At 46.0% G+C, this 10,554-nt stretch overlaps 1 long non-coding RNA gene across 12 annotated transcripts in view; it reads left to right on the forward strand.

The window, feature by feature from the left end:
- Positions 1–8,358, forward strand: part of LOC139540955 (uncharacterized) — a 50,696-nt gene extending 42,338 nt beyond the window's left edge. For all 12 annotated transcript variants that reach the window (XR_011668295.1, XR_011668298.1, XR_011668296.1 and 9 more), the window contains one exon: positions 7,806–8,358. This is a non-coding gene — a long non-coding RNA (uncharacterized lncRNA). The remainder of the gene's footprint in view (positions 1–7,805) is intronic.
- The last annotated feature ends 2,196 nt before the right edge of the window (positions 8,359–10,554 follow it).

Consider the following 10,554-nt stretch of genomic DNA (forward strand, 5'->3'; position numbering starts at 1 on the left):
CCATTCAGGAGCAGGTGAAGAAAGACCATAAGGGTCAAGGTCAGAGGAGGGATGTCGTCTGCTGTGCAGACTGGCCTGTTTGGGTGCTGCATCAAATGTGTTTGCTTATTTTATAAGCTGCTACTTATTGCCTCCCGGGGACCCCTCCCCCAGACCTCCACCTCCCCCAGACCTCCACCTCCCCCAGTCTGGTAGAGACAGAGACAGAGCATGTCCCTTTTGGCTTGTAGTCTCTGTGTACGTGGCTGGTCCACAATCAAACTGAGTTTGTCTACAGATTAGAATGCGGCTGTTTTAGTCGGTATTACTGCATTAGCAGACACACACTGATGTCGGTTACTATATGATAATTGAATCTGAAAATAGGTGGTATTGTGAAAATAATTTTTATTCAGTTGTATGGATCTATTTTGGGGACCTTTTCTTTTTTTGTAATGATCCTTAATGACCACATACTTACTGTATTATGCCATGTTGGTAAGACAATCTGCATTTAATGTCACTTTGAAATTTGAGAAATTACATTTGAAGCAGTTTATCACTGAGAAAAGGTTAAATAATAAATATAATTTATTAGAAATGTTCAGATACCCTATCATTGCATAATGGTGCACAAAGTGTGCGGCACCATGCATACATACAGTACAGTATCACTACCCTGCAGCAGTATAAACAATTATATCCCTTTAAGAGGAGGGACTTTATCTCATGAGATGTTTGTCAGAGAAAGTGGTTGACGGGGAACTGAAGACACGAGCGCCTATCCACCCTGTGGTAGATACCATTATTCACATAGGCTTCTGCTTTATTAGCCGGACTGAAAGAGAGCCACTTCTCACCCATCACTTCATCAATAGACCTGTCCCCCTGTCCTTTCCTCTGGAGGAACCGTACCCCCTCCTCTCCTCCCCTGTCCTTTCCTCCTCTCCCCGGCCCTAATCGTCTCAACTCACGCTGAAATCAAGCTTAGTAACGGCACGTTTGTCAGCCCCTCTCTCTCGTCCCCCCCACCATGCAAAGCTCCCTTTCTCCCGTCATTCTCTCACCTTGGTCTGCCACCCACCCTCCCACTGCTTAAATCCCTATCGGCATGTCAACAAAATGTCTGCTCAGCTGGGGTTGACACACACACCATCTCACACATTGAGCTTCGTCCCTGCTGAACCCTTTCTCTCCCCACTCTCTCGTTCCCCCTCTCTCTCTCAAGTCCTTCTTATCCAGCATGGCAAGTTGTGCTGTATACCAAAACAGAAGCTGCAGCCCGTTTGTTGTTTGCATGGTTTCTTGTATGGTAAATGCTTAGCAGAACTATTAGTGAATAATATTGCTTCGCGTTGATGTTCTGAGGTGAGTTGGGTAAAGTTCAGTGTCCAATTTGCTGATTCTAATAGAGACATATTTTCCTTGCCAAGTATATTTAATCTATTCTACAAACATACTTACCCTTTTAATTGCTGGGGAAAATATGTATAACTTGGAATGAAGTAGATTTGAACATAAGATTACTACATCACAAGAAATGGTTGTTTGACGTCGTGATACGTTGGTAATACTAGTCTTTTCCGTTTACTCCACTGGAGGCTGGTGGGAGGAGCTATTGGAGGACGGGCTCATTGTAATAGCTGGAATGACCTCTATGGAATGGCATGGAAACCACGTTTGACTCCGTTCCATTTATTCCATTCCAGCCATTACAATGAGCCTGTCCTCCTATAGCTCCTCCCACCAGCCTCCACTGATTTACTCCTATAGGCCCCTCTTGTATTGGCATTGGTTCAGGTCACAAAGATGTATATTCAGTCATATCAGCTAACATGAAGTTGCTGCTGCTGCTTATTTTTGAGGTAGCAGCCATTTCTAGCTGGCAGAGCTAGATGGCTGCCTATATTTGTTTATCAATGATGTGAGAGATATAGCAGTTGTGTCTCGTCAGATGTGTGTGCGTGTGTGTGTGTATATATATATATATATGTATAACTGTTAGGTGATGGACAGTGTGTGAGTTCTTCAGGGCTTATGCTGTATGCTGATGAAGGTCTGATTGTGTCTGTGGGTACATATGTGTTCATATTGATGCGTGTTCCTTGTCCAATGTTGTCCCTCAGTATATCTTGCTGCAGAGTGCCCGGCTGGTGTCAGCCTTGCAGGCAGTAAAAGTGTCTTTGTTCAGTCTGTGTCTCTGTGCTATCGTGTGTCTGAGCTGTGCTTGCCTGTGCCCCTGTCACCCCATCTGCAACTGATGTCATTAACGAAGAGGGAGCATGGGCACATTGGGAGCCCGGCTTATTTGACAATCCCCAGCAACTGCCTCCTCTTCCTCACTGCAATATAAAGCCTGCATCCTCACCTCACCTTTTTTTTCTATTTCAATCATTGTGATTTTTTGCACGAGGACTTGGATGGTGCGTTCTCAGCAGTGGCCAGCCTCTGCCAACGTAGCACAATCTCTATGTAAATGTATTCAGATTAATGTGTTGCCCAAAGACCATCAGCTCGGCTGGCTGCATGGACCAGGCTGAGGCTGGGAGGAAGGTGTTTCTACACTAGGCTAAAGCTGGCTGGGCTTGCGTTAGATTGCTGTTAATGCTAGCGGCTATGAGGTGGACCCCTGCCAAAAAGGCATAGAAACCCCTGTTAAACACTATGTTTATATTGGACTGTGATTTGCAAATGGGCCTTTGGCGTAGCAACCCTGTGTCACTCTGCTTTTCCATCAGGCACACAGCAGACAGCTACAGATAAAATCAGGGGGTCCTCACTCGGCGAGCGTAGGGAGACGGGGAGAGGGAGAGGAGGGAGGCGTGAGCATTTACATGTTTGTGGGGGCTCCTCTCTAGAGTGCAGTTTGGTATTCATATTGAGATATTCCTGAGTGCATCAACACATCTCACATACAGTACACATACACTTTCCCTCTCTGCTATGCTTGCTGTTCTCCCCATCATCTCTACCGTTGTGAACTTCACTGTGAGCCAGTTCATTGTTATTCATTTCACTGTTATCCTAGCTGCCCTGTGAGACTGACTAAGACTCCGTTCAGCAGCCGTATTGTATAGGAGACAGGTCTGTTGTTTCCACTGAAGAATGACACATACTGCAGGTTGATGCTGGTGTTCCTATTATGTCTGCTGTACTGTAGGAGTTCCACAGTCCTGAGAGGACATGAGCCAGTGCTGACTGTATCACAGACAGTCACTGTGACTGCTGCTTGGCAAATTACTTGGGTTTGATAACACAGATACTGTAAACCTCATCCCCATGGTAATCAGAGGATCATTGTTGTATATATTTTTGTTACCTTTATTTTATCAGGGAGTCCCATTGAGACCAAGGTCTCTATCACAAGGGAGCCCTGCATACATATAATTGACAAAATACAATATATTAAAAATGAAAATTACAAATATATTCAAGAAAAACAATCACGTGACCTAAGAACCAGTACTATACGATGTGGCTGCTGGGGGATTTGAAATGATTTGTATTATGTTCAATAGGTAGATGCAGGAAAAATGGAAATCCTAAAGTTGTACTATGAGGCAGTCCACTGAGAGTAGTTTGTTTTTGATCGTGGTTAAGAGAATAATCTTAACATATTTTTATACTTTCTTTCTAACTTTCTCGCTTACAACTTTACTCTCTTTTTTCACGCTCCTCTTTTGCCTCTTTTCTTTGTCCCCCTCACTCTCCTTCTGACACTTTCTCCCTGTGGCTGCAGGGACATGGGCTGAAGTTTGCTTTGCTGAGTCCATAAAGAGGCATTTAAAAAAGCTGTGTTAAGAGAGGAACAATGGTTAAATGAGCCCCCCTCGGTGAGGGGCTGGTTCCCATGGGGACTCAGCATGGTGCTCTATTGGCCCAGCTCTCCCTGGCCCCCATTCACCACTCAGTCATGGTCCCTTATGGTGGAGGGAAAATCACACGATTCATGCGAAGTGTGATCCAATGACATGTATTTTTAATGAGAGCTTACGTCTTTGTTGGGATGGACTGGACGGACACACTACTCCAGGTTTCACCAGGTTTCTGTCAGTCAGGCCAGCCCAAACTCTCTCTCTACCCGTCTCGCTTCACTCTCTTGTTCACTCTCTCTATATTTCCTCTCTCCTCTCAGGCCCTCTGTGGCCTAGCCGGACCAGAGACAAAGCTCCCACAGCCCAGGAGCAGCCTCAGAATAGCCTCAGTGAAAGGCTTTATGCTCCTCCTCTAAACCCACTGCTGGTAGTTACCATGATGATGTCATCAGACAACAGCCCTTTCTGCTGCTACAACAGTTTTAACAATGAAAATATTGATATGCATTAAAAAAAAGTAAGATTTGATCTAAATTGAATTTTGATACTTGAGGGATTGAATACATTTACCGATCAACATTTTGAAGTGAGACAACTTACACTACATGACTAAAAGTATGTTCGTCGAACATCTCATTCCAAAATCATGGTCATTAATATGGAGTTTGTCCCCCCTTTGCTACTATAACAGCCTCCACTCTTCTGGAAAGGTTTTTCACTAGATGTTGGAACATTTCTGCTGGGACTTGCTTCCATTCAGCCACAAGAGCATTAGTGAGATTGGCACTGATTTTGGGCGATTAGGCCTGGCTCGCAGTCGGTGTTCCAATTCATCCCAAAGGTGTTCGATAGGGTTTAGGTCAGGGCTCTGTGCAGGCCAGTCAAGTTCTTCCACACCGATCTTGACAAACATTTCTGTATGGACCTCGCTTTGTGAACGGGGGCATTGTCATGCTGAAACAGGAAAGGGCCTTACCCAAACTGTTGCCACAAAGTTGGAAGCATAGAATCGTCTAGAACGTCATTGTTTGTTGTAGCGTTAAGATTTCCCTTCACTGGAACTAACCCGAACCATGAAAAAGTGCCCCAGGCCATTATTTCTCCTCCACCAAACTTTGCATTTGGCACTATGCATTCGGGCAGGTAGCGTTCTCCTGGCATTCGCCAAACCCAGATTCCTCCATCAGACTGCCAGGTGCTGAAGCGTGATTCCTCACTCCAGAGAACGCATTTCCACTGCTTCAGAGTCCAATGGCGGCAAGCTTTACACCACTCCAGTCGACGCTTGGTATTGCGCATGGTGATCTCAGGCTTGTGTGCGACTGCTCGGCCATGGAAACCCATTTCATGAAGCTCCTGATTAACAGTTATTGTGCTGACGTTGCTTCCAGAGGCAGTTTGGAACTTGGTAGTGAGTGTTGCAGCCGAGGACAGACGATTTTTACACGTTACACGCTTCAGCACTTGGCCGTCCCGTTCTAGCTTGTGTGACCTACTACTTCGCGGCTGAGCCGGTGTTGCTCCTAGACGTTTCCACTTCACAATAACAGCACTTACAGTTGGCTCGGGACAGCTATAGCAGGGCAGAAATTTGACCAACTGACTTCTTGGAAATGTGGCATCCTATGACGGTGCCACGTTGAAAATCTCTGAGCAATTCAGTACAGGCCATTCTACTGAAACATTTGTCTATGGAGATTGCATGGCCGTGTGCTTGATTTTATACACCTGTCAGCAATGGGTATGTCTGAAATATCAGAATCCACTAATTTGAAGGGGTGTCCACATACTTTTGCATATATAGTGTATATAGTATTGGTGTACTGTAGAGTATATCAGAGTATTTTCCAGTCTCATTTTCAGTTTTGGGGCTTTTTGTTGTAGGACCATACATTCTCTTTCAGAGGTATCCCACCATGTATCACACTTATGTGGACATTTCACATGTCATATGCTGTGTGTACATCTGGAGCAATATGTCAGCCCTATCTGTGTGGCATGTCCATGGCTGAGAACAGTCGTTAAACTGTCTGACCACATCACCACACTCAACCATCATCTAGCCCTCGTCCACACTGCAACAACCAGGCTCACACCACAGGCCCAAGGCCAACAGCCCAGCTGCACTCACACACATCCAGCATATGCCACTCTCTCCATCTGCAGAGCCTTTTTCACTGAGCCGGCTGCCTTTTTCTCAATGCACCCTTCTTCTCACGCGAGCCTCGCAACTAGCTTGTATTCATGGCTGTGGTGGGGATGCAGAATTAGTATGCAACAGAGCAGACAGGCCTTCTGTTCTAATGGGGCAGAGCAGAGCAGCAGTCTAACGGGGGGGTTGAACAATACCTTCCCCCCTCCAGCCCCTCAACCCCGGCCTGTCCCAAACCTTAATGGGACATCAGACAGACAGGCTGCACTGAGCATGGAGCCCAGCAAGCCCCCCCCATCCAGCTCTTCAACCCCGGCCTGTCCCAAACCTTAATGGGACATCAGATAGACAGGCTGCATTGAGCATGGAGCCGAGCAAGCCCCCCCCCCCTCCCCTTCTCCTTCTCCCTCTCCCATCTCCCCCCAAAATACACCCCCACCCCAACGCCCTCTAGCTCCATAGACGCACCCTCAGCCTCAGCCACCTCCCAGGGCTATTGAGGGGATCCTAGACACCCTCCACCCCTCAGCCAAACTATGCATAAATTAGGCTGGTGTCTCCGTGCAGTCAGCAGGTTGGGGTGCGCCACACCGGCTGTCTCCCAAGCTGGTCCCTCCAATACCCCCACACTGCCTCTCCTCCCTCCCCTGCCCCCCTGTCTCTTCCTTCTCCCTCTCTCCCCTACCCCCACACCCCTGCCTCCCCTGCCACATATTTCCTCCCATGTCACCCTTGCCCCCTATCTCCCCTTCCTCCCCACCCCCAGTGTCTCCTCTCTAGCCTCCCCTGTATAATACCCTGATAAATCAGCCAGCCCTTCTGCTCCACCAGACCAGACCAGCTAGGTTATTGTTGACGTCTGTCTGGGATCTAGGATCTCCTGGTTGGGCTTTAATCACCGGCAGAGCCTCTTCTCCTCTCCAGACCCCCACAGATGTTCTGGTAATAAAAGGAGGTTTTGTGGTATTAACACCATAGGACTATTCTGGGTTGAGCTCAGCTCAGTTCCGTGTTAGTGCCTTCACCGTTTACTCGTTACGGGGAACGTATTGGTTATTTGGTTATTTTATAAAGATGCTCCGACAGGGTCTGGTGAGTTTGTGATATGATGTACTGTATCTGTTTGGTCCTCTGGTCTCTTGTTGTCATTATACTGAAAAGCTATTTTTATACTGAAACTAGATATCTGGCAGTATGTTTCAATGGTGTTACATCAGCGTTACATCAGATAATTTATACCAAAGGTTAAGAGCCCATATAGAACCCCCACATGCAGTCTCGTCATAGAGCAGAATGATAATTAGGTGACTGTCCCAGACTCAGCATCCTCCCTCCCCCCTCTGCGTTATGCAGCGTAAGCTATCGTGACATCAGTTTATGACCATGCAGGGACCAATGTCTAAGACGAGTGTGTGTGTGTGTGTTTGGGAGCAGGGATTTGGGTCATTGTGTTTGTGTCTGGATCCTATTCCCAGAGGTAATATTGGTCTGGGGGGGTTGGGGTGGCCCTCCCCCTATAGGCTGCAGGCGCTGGGGGTCAGCCGGTGTGCCCAGACAGGCCCTACTCTGACCCCTGACTGTCTGCAAGCTCAGGGGTCACCCTCAACGCTGATACAGACGGCAAATAAACACACAGACACATATCCCCCCAACCGGTAGTAAACAACAACACAGCGTGGCTGGGGAGGGAAGGAGACAGAGATACACCACACAAGACAGCGTCATCTAGGGCTAGGCTGACACTGCATGTGTGTACATGATCTAAGGTCAGATAGTGCTTCCTCATCTTTAACCTGTCAGACCTTGTAGATCCTTTCATTGTCCTAATCAGTCTTTTCTGTTGTCTTGTGTCTTCTCAGATGCTGAGGTTACAATGGAGATGCAGGGGAAGCATCAAGCATCATGTCCCGTGCAGACCAAACCAGACACAGAGAGATGTAAAGCCGTCCACTGTTCTTGTAATAAAGGTCAATAAAAATACCCCACCACAGTCAAGAGGATTCAGTTCTCCAATCTACTGATTATCACCAAATGTTTGTGTGGTCAGGTAAGTAGGAGTCTTAACAAGGGAAAGGTACATTTATAAGTGGTGGTTGAAAAGTAATACATTTTGTTTGAATAGTTTCATTAGGTCTTAATGAAAGATTTTGGAACCAATTTTAGGAGGATATTGGTTGAGATCCCAAGGGATCCTTTGCCCGTTTCTATTTCAGAGTAAAGCTTTTAAATGTAAAATCCTTGACTTGCTCAAGTCTTTGTATGCGTTTGCACTGCAGCTTCATTCTCTTACCTATAATTTTCATATCATTGATTGTAATAACTATTTTTGATGTAAAAAAATTAAAGACTGCTGCATGTTTCAGTGTCTTGTGGTAAGAAATAAAAATAAAGTGAACGTAATTGAAAAAAGAAGAGCTGCCTCAGTAGTTTTATTTTTGTTTTTCCATTTAAATTAATCAAATGAAAGTTTATCAATGACTATACACTGCATATTGTAGGTACCGATGTAGGATTCTAATTTGAGACAGTTTGCTACAGCAAGAAAATAATGCTGCAGCAACAGGAAATTATTATGTGGATTATAATTGAACACAACATTTTTGTAGGGGTTGATACATGTAATGTTAGGTCAAATCAAAGTGGAAACTACAAACTTTAGAAGCAGTGCAGGAAAATTCTCATCAACATAAGAGTGATCAAATTAAGATCCTACATCTGTATACAATATGAACATGGGTAATTTCACACAGGAGGTCCAACATTTGCAACAGCTATTCAGATCATCTCAGAGTTATCCTGAAGGACCAGAAAGGAGACAGTTAAACCAAGTGGCCTACGTCTTTGGTGCCAATTAGGTCCCTGTGTCTGAGAGCAAAGGGGGTGTGGAAGGAAGCTGCTGGAGCTGAAGAAGGAGCTACACACAGGCCTTGTTTTTTGGTGATCACGCCTCCTATTGTTTTCCCACAACAGCCGGTTCATGCGATGCCCCAAAACCCCCAGTGCGCTTCAATGCTCTGGCTGAAATGGGCTCTCTGTTCCCTGCACTGGGCTGCCCGCCTCGCCCCTGCCTCGCCCTGACTGGTAATGACCTGAAATTAGGGCCAAGCCAGGAGGGGAGGCCCTGGGCCCTGGCCTGAAAGAAAGGAGGAGATTATCCCATTCTGCCCGGCCAGTCAGCAGTGGTGGTATTGACCAGGGCCCACCCAGGGAGAGTCCAGTGAGCCGTGAGATGGCCTGATATACATGCTTATTGAGCTGGACAGATTCCCTCACTCTCACCAGGGATAAACCCAACCGTACAAGACACTTTCTTAAACACTGCTCTGGAGATTATAGGAGTGACCCCCCCTCCCTAGATGGAAACACACACAACCTGGGCAGACCTCACCCTATCCTCTGTCTAAACTGCCGTTGGGAGTTTGGCCAGGCTTCTCAATGTCGCTGTCTGAGAGCCAAAAAGGGGTTATCAGGCCAAACATCCTACAGTGGCCTAGTGGAAAACACTCGGAAAGTATTCAGACCCCTTGCCTTTTTCCCAAAAAATTTACGTTACAGCCTTATTCTAAAATGGATTCAATTAATGTTTTTCCTCGTCAAAAACAGGTTTTTAGAATGTTTTGAAAATGTATAAAAAAATAATAATAACAGAAATACCTTATTTACACAAGAATTCAGACCCTTTGCAATGAGACTCGAAATTGAGCTCAGGTCCATCCTGTTTCAATTGATCATCCTTGTTTCTACAACTTGGTAAATTCAATTGATTGGACATGATTTGGAAAGGCACACACCTGTCTATATAAAAGGTCCCACAGTTGACAGTGCATGTCAGAGCAAAAACCAAGCCGTGAGGTCAAAGGAATTGTCCATAGAGCTCTGAGACAGGATTGTGTCGAGGCACAGATCTGGGGAAGGGTACCAAAAAATGTCTGAAGGTCCCCAAGAACACAGGGGCCTCCATCATTCTTAAATGGAAGAAGTTTGGAACCATGAAGACTCTTCTTAGAGCTGGCTGCCCGGCCAAATTGAGCAATCGGGGGAGAAGGGCCTTGGTCAGGAAGGTGACCAAGAACTGATGGTCACTCTGACAGAGCTCCAGAGTTCCTCTGTGGAGATGGGAGAACCTTCCAGAAGGACAACCATCTCTGCAGCACTCCACCAATCAGGCTTTATGGTAGAGTGGCCAGACAGAAGTCACTCCTCAGTAAAAGGCACTTGACAGCCCGCTTGGAGTTTGCCAAAAGGCACCAAAAGGACTCCCAGACCATAAGAAACAAGATTCTCTGATCTGATGAATCCAAGATTGAACTATTTGGCCTGAATGCCAAGCCTCACGTCTGGCGGAAACCTTTTTAATTTTTAATTTCACCTTTATTTAACCAGGTAAGCCAGCTGAGAACAAGTTCTCATTTACAACTGAGACCTGGCCAAGATAAAGCAAAGCAGTGCGACAAAAACAACACAGTTACACATGGGATAAACAAACAGTACGTACTGTACAGACTGTACAGTACGTACAGTCAATAACACAATAGAAAAATCTGTATACAGTGTGTGCAAATGAAGTAAGGAGGTAAGGCAATAAATAGGCCAAGAGTGGTGAAGTAA

This window comes from Salvelinus alpinus, chromosome 16 (genome assembly GCF_045679555.1).
Source record: "Salvelinus alpinus chromosome 16, SLU_Salpinus.1, whole genome shotgun sequence".
NCBI classification, from domain to species: domain Eukaryota; kingdom Metazoa; phylum Chordata; class Actinopteri; order Salmoniformes; family Salmonidae; genus Salvelinus; species Salvelinus alpinus.